Genomic DNA, 9,866 nt, shown 5'->3' on the forward strand with positions numbered 1-9,866 from the left:
ACAGTGCTCCCAATGGAGAAGCTAGAGAAAGTACCCAAGGAGCTAAAGGGATCTGCAACCCCGTAGTTGGAACAACGTGATGAACTAACCAGTACCCTGGAGCTCTTGTCTCTAGCTGCATATGTATCAAAAGATGGCCTAGTTGGCCATCACTGGAAAGAGAGGCCCATTGGACTTGCAATCTTTATATGCCCCAATACAGGGGAATGCCAAGGCCAAAAGAATGGGAATGAGTGGGTAGGGAATTGAGAGGGCGGTATGGGGGACTTTTGGGATAGCATTGGAAATGTAATTGAGGAAAATACGTAATAAAAAAAGAAACAAATGTATAAATGTTGGGGTCTTAGATATATGCACTTAACACTTAAAATGAGCAGTATGCATAGAAACAAACACTTCTCTAGGACTATTTGGCTATTCTGGGTCTTTTGTTGTTCCATATCAATTTGAGGATTTTCTTTCTATTTATGTGAAGAATGAGATGAGGATGTTGATTTTTATTTCATTGAAATCAACAAATAAATTGTTTGGATAGGAAGGTCTTTTTTCACAATGTTAATTCTGCCAAGCTATAGCTACATAGAAATTCTAGTATGTTTCCCAATTTCTTTCTTCACACATTTAAAGTTTTCATTGTAGAGAATTTTTATCTCTTCTATTATGTATATTCTAAATGTTTTATTTTATTTTATTTTAGTTGAGAAACTGAGAAGAGGAACCTGTCCATGATCTCTTTCTCAGCGTGTTTGTTACTCATACGTATTAAACTGGTAGATTTTGTATGTCAGGTATGTATCACAATATTTTGCTGAAATTATTGGTAATTTCAATTTTTCTGGTCAAATTTTAGGAACAATGGGTATAAAATGATATATTCTTCAATTGAAAATAATAAAAAATAATAATAAAAAGCAAAAAAAAAAAACTTTCCTCTGCAACATTTGGAGAACATTAGAGAAAAATCACAAATAATCGCAATACAGAGTTTGGAAGTTCACTCCCAATGGATACATCTATAAACCTGTCCCTACAACAAAGGCTCAGGAAATATCGTTGAAGAAGGGCAAGAAAGAATGTAACAGGCAAGAATGGTGAGATTATGTTTCCTACTAACATCAGGATGTACACCCATAAATCCCTACCAATGACTGCCTAGATATGAGCTGAACAAGCATGACAGCAAAAAAAATATGCCAAACTGGATGGAGAAGAGCCTATGAGGCCTCAAAGTAGACAAAGACCTACGGGCAATGGAGCAGAGCTGAAAAGAGGAGAGGTGGTTGTTTCTAGAAAAGAGCACATTAATTGAGTGTCCAGTGCTATCTAGTCATCCCTAAAAATATACACACCAATAACATTATATGGACCAAAATATATACATGCATCTATATACATACATACATATATATATATATATATATATATATATATATATACACACACACACACGTGTGTGTGTGTGTGTGTGTGTACAAATATATATATGGAATGACATTTAATGAAAAAATAGGCCATGAATTTGAAGGAGGGTGGGGAAAGATACATCAAGTGTTTTGAAGGATGAAAGGGAAAAGAAAAATGTGATTAAACTGGAATTTCAAAACAAGTTCTTGAAAAAAGAAAAGGAAACTATCTTGAAGGTTATTTGTGATTATTTCTTGCTATATGTCACCTTGTTTGTCATCCTGGCATTGCTCTTGACTTCTACTAAAACGAATTTTCATTACTGACCAGATAAACAGTATCCCACTCAAGAGCACAGACAACGGTGTTATTGTCAGGGAGGCAGGAACACTGTGGTGCCCAAAGCCCACTGGCTCAGGTGGCACCTTATGAATAATGACCCAAGGGACAATTGCCCACCCTGCTTATTTAAGGAAGCAAGAACTACATAGAGGGAGAAGCTCCAAGAAGGATAATTTGATAATTTGTTTAAAACAACAACAACAATAACAAATGGCCACACTGCTTTGATGGAGAATTGGTCTCTTTCTCTCAGGAAAGATAGGACAGGTCCTTATGAAGTCTCAGGAATCTGAAGATCCTTGCCTTCTCTCATTTCTTTTCTATCTAAGAAGGAACATAGGAATATTGGTGACCATCCCTGCATGATTGTCCTTTCATGTTCATTCCTAAAGGTGGCAATGGCAAGAGTAAGAGTAGAGATGACAGAGCATATTCTAGAAAGCTCTAAATGAGATCATTGGCCTTGGCATTGGTTCATCTTGTCTAATACATGCCCTGACATAAAGGCTAGCATCATAAAGTAAATTGTGGACATAGGGAAGCAGAAGCTGAGCCCAAAGTGATTCTCCTCCACATATGAGCTCTGTGGGATGCTAGCAAGTTCACTTTCTGTCCATAAGCTCAGCTTTTGCATCTGTTAGGGGGTGCATCAGGCTGTTTACTTGCATATTGACAGGAAATGCATATGGAGAAATAAGGACTGGTGTTTTTCTCTGACTACTGAGTGGCACTATTCCAGGATCAGATCAGCCTGTCAGGAGAAGAGGACATAATCAAAGAGTCTGCTTGAAGGCAGCAGCCAGGCCACACATGCTAACTTTGAGATTTACTAACAATTACTTCTCTCCCCAGTTAATTACTTTGAGAACTTTGAAAGCCAGCCAACCTTCTCGGACATCTGCGACATCATTGCAACAGCAGTGGTATTTTCCTAATGATTTTCTAGCTTGAACACTATTACAAATGACTCAGATATCAAGCATTAAACAATAGTATATAGTTTAAATTTTTCAACAAAAAATAGCTTACTAGAGCAGAGCTGTGCCCTGTGAAATGTTTGCTTATCTTATAGATGAATTTCATTTTGATTTCATGATCCTCCCCTGAGAATACCAACAGTTGTGACCATCATCAAAAGGGGCTTCTTTTTAAATTTAAACAGTGTGCTGTTCTGTTGCCTCTAACCCCCAGCACTGTCCCTGGCCAAAGGGAATGTACCTAGATAACCTCATGACTCCAGAAAGAAAATTTCAGCCACCAGGGTAGTTTGTAAGAAGGAAATGACTAATGATAATGAGATTGTGTGGGAGAAGTGGTTTCTAGAACTTTATAGAGGCACTTGGTTACACATAGATGGAAAATTAGGGCCTTGATTCTAAGAGTACTGATTTCATTATTAGGTCCTTTGACACTCTTCTGGTTTCACCTTTATTTTAGAGGAAGTTTCATTGTATTTTAGAAAATACATTATAAACAGAGAACCCAGAATAAAGCAGCATTGTAGCTGAATATTACCCATTTTTACATTACAACATTTCCTGTTAAGATTTTGGATAAAGTAAAAGGATCAAGGAATAAAGGACAAAACCTATAAAGAATTAAACAGGCAAAACCATGTTTTCCATCTGTAATCTAAGCTGTGATTCAACCTCTCCCATCCTTTCCTTTTCTATCACACAAATTAAATTCTTTCTGGAAAAGCACACATAAAAACAGACCAAGAGCCCTGATAGATAGGCACTGATCAGCAGGCATTCTGGCCAGATTCCTACCCAGTGGCTTAAGGGTCCGCTAGGCACATGAACTGAATTCTTCTGTCCCTCAGCATTCACTCTCTCCAAGCCTCTTGCTAAACAGGAAATCTTATATTGCTCAGTGTCTGATTTTAAAGCTTCTCAATGACTGCTAAAGCTCTGAAAACTGTAAGAGAGACAAGCAACTTTTTTTCCCCTTATATTCCCCAGGGTTTCTCAGCACTCAGTTTAGATTTGGCTGGAAGAAAAGCTGAAAGTGTCTGAGTACTGTAACCCAAGGAACTTGTAAGAATTATGACTTTTGCTGCCAGCTGAAGATCTGGATGACTTTTAAAATGGACTTTAGTCTTTGCTTTATGTAACATGAGAAACATGGATGATTTCTGACTTGGATAATTCTACAGTATTTGACACTGCTGGGTCAAGTATCTTGGTAATGCCATGACCCAGTGTTTCCTTCTGGTCATCACTCTATGAAATAGCAGAATGCCAATCACAGCTCTGTTTCTGTAGCTGGTATCACAGGTAAAACTCTTCTTTCTCAATCATACTACATGGAGAGATGGGCTAACAGTGACAAAGAGGAAAGTGTGACATTTTAGCATCCCTAATTTGAACATACACAACTGGTACTTTAAGTCAGGAAACTTTTGTCACTGGTCAAAATTCCTTTCAGGTACCTCTCCTATGACAGGGAGGAAGATAGTAAGTTAGGCCATGATAGCAGCAACTTGAGTGAGATACAGTCCTTATAGGCTCCTATGGTATACAACAATGAAGGCTTCAATGCCACACATAGGGGTGAGTATGACTGACACTGACAGCTTCTATGCTGTTGGATTCCCCCAAGGGACTGCATAGCTGTGGTGGACTACACAGGAAGAACTTGTAGAGTAGAGAAAGCAACCAACGTTCACTAAGTCTTTCACAATGGGCTAAGTTGCCATTTTACCCAACAAGGAACATGTGCCTGTCTAAGAGGATTTACAGGCATCAGAGGTCTCAGCCATGCCACAAGCAGGTCAGTTCACTGAAGCTGGATGACATATCAGAGAGGGATGCACATCTACAAGGATGGCATGACAGGAACATAAAGAGATCAGAAATGACCAGAAAACTAGTTTTGAGTGAGTCAGACAAACAGAGATTATGGCTGAGGCTACATCTTCTACAGTTCATATTGACTCAGTCTGACTCTTAATAAAAAATTCTAGGTAGTATCTTGGTCTTCATGCACAGGGGCCATCAGACTCTACCATGTCTCTGAAATGTGCTCAAATATTTCCTCTGCTGAATCAATGCAAATGAACTCAAGAATTCAAACAAATGTCCCTGATAATAGGTCTTTAGAGTCTACTTGTCTGGCAGTTTCTGATATTGGTGAACACTCTGCTTGAAAGACAGTCTACTTCATGGGAGGAATGTATGTCTTTCTTCTTACCTGAGCATTTACTTTCCAGGACAGAGGGCATCTGTTGGCATGGAGTATCATTTTCTGTTTCATGGTCAATTCCTTTACTGTAGAGGAAGAGTTTTCAAAGAGTACCTGTTCTCTTTTCTAGGTCAGCAAGTCCCACTTGATGGGAAATACAACCTGTCTGAAGGCCCACTTCACTTTGTACTAAGAACTAACTTTAGGCCATAAACCCTCTGAGATAACTTGAGAAGCATCTCCCAAGTTAACATTTTTCACAGAGTCATGAAGAGATGTGAACATGGCAGCATAATTCACAAGGCACCTGGGTCTCAAGCATGATAGATATAAGACTTACAGGGTCATGGAAGTTTTTCTCCAAGTTTCTAGAAAAACCTCTAAATCCAGGCAATCTGTGGCACAGTTTGCTTCCTCCAAGGAGGCCCTTGATGACATTGCATGAAACTATGAAGTTGAGATGTTTACAAGTACTGTCAACTGAAAAAAAAAAAAAACAAGGAGGAGCAGCAGCAGCAGGAGGAGGAGGAGGGGAAGAAGAAGAAGAAGAAGAAGAAGAAGAAGAAGAAGAAGAAGAAGAAGAAGAAGAAGAAGAAGAAGAAGAAGAAGAAGAAGAAGAAGAAGAAGACCACCGACCCAAGCCTGTTGTAGTCCCAGATGCCAGGCAGGAAGCTGTAGAGTTTGATGTTTTTCCTGTTGTATATATTCTTGCTTTTGTCTGACCTTTCCTTAGTATGTCACCTATGTCTTCCCTTTAGGCCTGCAAATATTTACTTTGTGGCATCATGTATTGGGAGTATGTAACCTTTTCTTTTATCAGAGCTCATGGTTATATTTCAATGAGTTGCAGGAGAGACTTTGGACTTTCAAACATTATTGGAAGTGGTAAGGACTTTGGACACTTTGAAATAAGATTGAATGCATTTTGCATTATAAGATGGTTACAAGCCTACAAAGACCAGAGGTAGAGAAGATAATATTTGGATGTCAAATTTGGCAAAGGGTGAACTTGTGCTGGTTAACTTTGATGGCTGACTTTACAGGTTTTAGGATCAGCTTGGAGAGAAGCTTCCGGGGTGGGGGTGGGGGTGGGGGGAAGGGGAGGTTGCATTTCCTGATAGTATTAACTAAGGTAGGAAAAAGGCACGTCCTGAATGTGAGCAGCACTATTCAACAGGGTTGTCCTTGATTGAGGACAAGCATGAGAACAAGTCATCATTTCTCAGCCCTGTGTCAGCAGATGCAAAAGATCACTCCCCTCCTCTCTGCTACCAAGAGTTTCTTTCCATTATAGACTACAGCCTCAAACCATAGCTGAAATAAAGACTGCCTTTTTTATGTTGCTTTTTCTGTCAGGCATTTTATCACAGAGAGCAACAAGAACACTAGGAAAGATAAGTGAAGTGATCTTGAGACAACTCAAAGAATGAGGAGTGGTGAGTTCTGCTGATGTGTCACTGTGATAGTTTATACGTGAGGTTTAAGCAGCAAGATGTTTGATTTCCTGGGGCGAGTGGCTTCAAGCATGTCTCTGTGATTACTAACGGGTATCTTCGCTTAATATCTAACTATCACATTTAGTAAAATATCTCCTTTGCCATGATACAACAGCAGTCACTGTACTGTGGCTCTACCTTGAACACATCACCTTCATTCCATTAGCCTAAGTTCCACTAGTGAAATAGGATATAAGGACCTAGTAAACAGAATCACAGAATCAGAATGTGTGAGACTTATATTAACCACATTTATGTACATGAACCTTCATGTGGATTTATGTGGATTGCTTTAAAGTTAGTCAAGACCAATCTCATGGATGCATCACAAGACACTGAGTGATGGCAAAATCCATGGAGGAGTATGGAAAAATTAGAATTAAGAACTGATGTTAAAATACTGATGTTGAAACTACATGAATTGTTAGTCACAGTTATTTCTGCCTTAGAATGTTCTTTCACGACATGGCAGCCTGAGCCAAGAATAGATTACAAAAGAATCCAAATATTGCTAGTTGACAAGGAGACATGCCATCTCTGTGCAATGATGGGTTGGTTCATTCCCAGGCTGCCTCTAGAGGTGACTCTCATTTCTGGGTAACCCTTATAGGGAACAGGGTGTGGATCAGTGGTACAAACGCCTGATTTCCAAGATTTCTTAATAATATATCTTATCCTATATTAAAATATATCAATACTTTCATACTAATTCCATATCAAAATGATAATGTTTTATGTAGGTGAGTTGAATAAAGTGTAGTGTTAAAATTTGCAGTTTATCTTTAAGGGGAAGCACTGGACTGAGAGATACTTTGAAAGAATAAGAAATATAAATCTGAACATGAGAACGTAGAAGTTAGGAGGCCATGTCACATCTCTGAGAGTGAACTGAGAGCACCTGACCAGCAGAGAGTGTGGAGTGAGCCTGGTTCTTATGCTTGAAATGTTGCAGTTCTCTATTGAATATTCCTACACTTATTGCCAGTTTTAAGAAATACTGAGGGCTGGAGAGATGGCTCAGCGGTTAAGAGCACTGACTGCTCTTCCAAAGGTCCTGAGTTCAATTCCCAGCAACCACATGGTGGCTCACAACCATCCGTAATGAGAGATCTGATGCCCTCTTCTGGTGCGTCTAAAGACAGCTACAGTGTACTTACATATGATAAATAAATAAATCTTTAAAAAAAAAAAAAAAAGAAAAGAAATACTGAAAGCATTCCTAGAAAACTTCAGAATATAATATTCTTTTAAAAATTAAATTTATCTGTCAAAACAGTTTTAATCTTAATTCTTTCAATTTTTTGAAGTTATTGCAGTTTGAAGTTATATATTTTGAAGTTAATTATATCATTTTCCTGTTCCCTTTCTTCCACTTAGCCCTCCCATATATTCATCCTTGCTCTTTCAAATTTCTAGCCTCTTTTTCATTAATTAAATACATATTTGTACTGATATATTCCTATGTATGTAAATACCATCTGCTCTGTATATTGTTACTTGTATGTCTTCAGGGCTGTCCACTTGGTATTGGATAACAAATTGGCATTGGCCTTCTGGGGAAGACCGTTTCTCCCTCTCTCTATAGCCCTTTTTCCTAGCTCTTTGTGTAGTCCTGGGGTCTCTTGAGCTTTCCCCATGCACATTAGCATGTTTATTGCATCATCTTTGTTCAGCTCATAATGAGGCAGTCACATATAAAAAAAAAAAAAACATTAATAGGTGTAGTTCCTGGCATTCCTAGCAGATGCAATCTCACAATAATAGTCTGCCATAGCTGGAATTAGTTAACATTGAAGAGCAACTGCCTCACAGTTGTAATGTTTGGTTGGTCAGTCACAGCACCCAACAACTTCCTGATGTCTCCAAGAGGCTAACATTGAATTCTGCCTGACATTTGCTACTTTTCCACATGTCTCTCTCCTTCTTGAATTATACTTAGGAGGAGAAGAAAATATATATAATAGCCAGACAACATTGAGAAATGTGAGATTTAACTGTCATGGAGGGGAAAATTTATTTCCAGCCAACATCAGGTTAATGTATTTCCTTCCTTTAGAAAAATTTCTCATAACAGCAGAACAGTGTACCTGGGATGACTAACCAGATGCCATTCCCCCCCCCCCCAGGCATGCAGCTGCCCTATTGAATGAGATTTCAGAAGGATGACATACAGCCATCTCTTTTTTCTGGTGGCTGACCTTTCACAATCTTGATCGTGTCCTTTGAGGTGTGACAGTTTTCAACACAGCGGCACTCGCTTTGTCTATTTTTTCCTTTGTTATTTCTACTTCTGGCTCCCCAGCTAAGCCACCATCAGCTAACCTACAGTCACAAAATCCACACTTGTTATCTTCCAAAGGGTGCTTAGCTTGGCTTTGGTGTGCAGCTTTGTTCTATGGCACATACATATGCCAGCATCTCAATGGTGTTGGTGGAAAAGGCCATCATCCTTTCCCACTGATTTATCAGAAGTACACTGGTACTTTTGTCAAACATTAACCATGACATCAATGTACTTTCTACTCTCACTTCCATCCTGTGATTTGTACTTGTATCTTTCCGACAATATCGGTGAACTGACTCGGCTATTGTAGTCGGTGAGTATGTTTGAAATCACATGCATGAAGCCATATACAAATGTTCTTCAACAAAGAATAGTTTGGTCCTTTGGGCATTTTTGCAGCTTTCTTCACATTCCAGTCACTTCAAGCAGACTCACGACTGCATATGAGCAGGTTTTGAGGATTCACATTCACCTTAAATTCCGTGGAGGTACAACCAGTGCTGTTGCACAAATCAGTAGCTGATTTATTTTGATTGCTGAGTAGTCCAGCATAAGCATCTAGGAGCAACTTCCTCAGCAACTCCTGCTCTGACAGGCAGAGGGTGTTTTCCCCAGTGTACTGACAGGCAGGAGGGATCAGTTACAGCAGGACAAGATGCTGTATACCTGTAGTGCCAGCACTGAGAAGCTGAGGAAGACTGGAATCAAGGCTCTATCTTCAGGAAAGGAAATCAATAGTGTTCTGAATATCTCTAGGTAGGTCTTCATGAATTTCTATAGATAGGTCTTTATGAATATCCATATGTAGTTCTTCATGATTATATGATTATACACGTTGTTTCTCAGGGGTAAATGTCTAACTCTGTACTATCTAGTTCTTCTATTATAGTTCTAGTTTTGAAAGGAACTCTTAAATTGATATATATATAATTTTCCATTTTATATTCCCATTCACAGACTGTCCAGTGTTTTTTGTCTTCTTACCACTGCTCTGTATTTTAGCCATTCCAATCATTTAAAGTGATAGCGCTTCCTGATTTTAACTCATATTTACTAACCCTCAATGATTTGTAACTTCTTTATGTGCTTAATTTCCCATTGTATATCACCTTTGGTCAAATGAATTTTTATTTTTAAAATTTTTTTTTTTTTTT

At 38.7% G+C, this 9,866-nt stretch overlaps 1 protein-coding gene across 2 annotated transcripts in view; it reads right to left on the minus strand.

Annotated features, from left to right (window-relative positions):
* Window positions 1–9,866, minus strand: part of Gabrg3 (gamma-aminobutyric acid type A receptor gamma3 subunit) — a 619,070-nt gene that overhangs the window by 227,819 nt on the left and 381,385 nt on the right. The gene's annotated exons all lie outside the window — the stretch shown is intronic.

Source organism: Mus caroli, chromosome 7, assembly GCF_900094665.2.
Source record: "Mus caroli chromosome 7, CAROLI_EIJ_v1.1, whole genome shotgun sequence".
Taxonomy (NCBI): Eukaryota; Metazoa; Chordata; class Mammalia; order Rodentia; family Muridae; genus Mus; species Mus caroli.